Source organism: Euprymna scolopes, chromosome 33 (assembly GCF_053919585.1).
Source record: "Euprymna scolopes isolate OS-2025 chromosome 33, ASM5391958v1, whole genome shotgun sequence".
Classification (NCBI taxonomy): Eukaryota; Metazoa; Mollusca; class Cephalopoda; order Sepiida; family Sepiolidae; genus Euprymna; species Euprymna scolopes.
The window spans coordinates 24,001,998-24,003,853 of NC_136514.1; the positions used below are offsets into that span (position 1 = coordinate 24,001,998).

The 1,856-nt window shown below is 36.7% G+C and overlaps 1 pseudogene; it reads left to right on the top strand.

Annotated features, from left to right (window-relative positions):
• Positions 1-670: 670 nt before the first annotated feature.
• Positions 671-1,628, top strand: LOC145257993 (histone-lysine N-methyltransferase SETMAR pseudogene; annotated as a pseudogene).
• Positions 1,629-1,856: the final 228 nt, after the last annotated feature.

Here is a 1,856-nt window from a genome sequence, read left to right on the forward strand (position 1 = left end):
CATTTCCTCCCTTGGGTAGTTGAAAGATCATGCACAATTTCAGAAAATGTAATGATTAGTTATTAAGAATTTTGAGAACGAACGTATGAACGGACGAGAGTGGATTCTAAAATCACAAATTCGACTTAGTCGGTGAACCAAAAACGCAATCATAGAAAATCTGCGGAATGAGGAATTCATTAATATTCATTGTGTGCCCCTTGTTGAATAATAAATTGTTTGTAAATCTTAACTTACAGAGTTTGTGTATGTGTTTCTACCTTCATCTATATATAAGCATAGACCATATCATGCAGTCCTTCATGGATTAGTCGTATATCTTAAGTTATTGTCTTCTTCATGTGTCTAGCTCTCTATCTCTATCTCTGTCTCTTATATTATTTCACACTGATTCTTCAGGCGAAAGACAATTGAACCATTTTTCTTATTCCCCACGACTAATAGAGGCGCAGTTACACTATTAAGTTGGTACAAAAACAATATCATTTTCTCACATATGTTGCTTTTCTATATAGTTTCTAGATTAAATCATTGATATATATATATATATATATATATATATATAACCATGTTACATATTATTTTAAAACGCGTTTCGCTCTATCGGACCGTGTTATTCGTTTCCGTTCTCAAACTCTTCATTCATTTTTTTTGCAGCATTTTCGACAGCATGGACAAAACTCAAATCCGCAAGATTTTCAAGTTCCAGTTCAAACTAGGCCGAAAACCTGCCCAGACAGCTCATGACCTACGAACCAATAAGAAACGTGTTGCACAACAGTGGTTCAAGATATTTCTCAACGGTGACGAGAGCCTCGAAGATGAAGACGGTCGCGGAGCGAAGATTGTTAGCCTTAATTTTAGCCGATCCTCACAAACCCCACACGCGAGGTTGTTGAAGTCGTTGTCGGCTGCTCAACAGTCATTCGCCATTTAAAGCAAATCTGGAAGTAAAAAAAGTTGGATAAATTGGTGACGCATGAATTGAACAATAATAAACAAAATCGTCGTTTTGAGGTTCATCTACTCTCCTGTGCAACAAAAACGACTCATTTCTCAACCGGATTGTGACGTGTGATTAGAAGTAGAACCTCTACGAAAACCGGAGACGTTTGGTACACAGGTGGATGCCGCAGAAGCTCCACAATACTTCCCGAAGCCGAAATTGCACCAGAAAAATGTTATGGTTACTGTTTGGTGGTCGGCGGTCTGCCTCATAAATCACAGCATTTTGAATACGGGTGAAAAGATTACAGTGGAAAAGTATTACTGACAAATTGACGAAATGCAGAAGAAGGTATGTGCCCGAGATTGGTCAATATGAAGGGGCCAATTCTCCTCCATGATAACACTCGCCCGTATGTTGCTCAACTGACCCTGCAGAAGCTGAACGAATTGGGCTACGAGACTCTGCCTCATCTGCCATATTCACCTGACCTCTCGCCAACTACAATTATTATTTTTGTAAGCATCTCTTTCTGCGCGAAAAATGCTTTGTAAAGAAAAAAAAATCGGCCTTCAATAACTTCATCGCTTCAAGAACTCCGGATTTCTATGCTAATCTGATAAACAAACTCGTTTCAGGTTGATAAAAATGTGTCGATTTTAATGGTTCTTACTTTTATTAATAACGTTTATTATGAAAAGACTTATGATCTATTGTAGTTGAACGTCAAAAAACGATATTATGTTTGCACCAACATGAGACACCGATTAAAAAATTACACAGAAACAATCTTTAATAATCCGTGGAATTAATCATATTATTCTCATTATTGCATACTGGAATCTAGATAATATCACCTTTATATTATTTCGAAATAGTTTTTAAATGTTTATATAGTCAAGAAGGAATA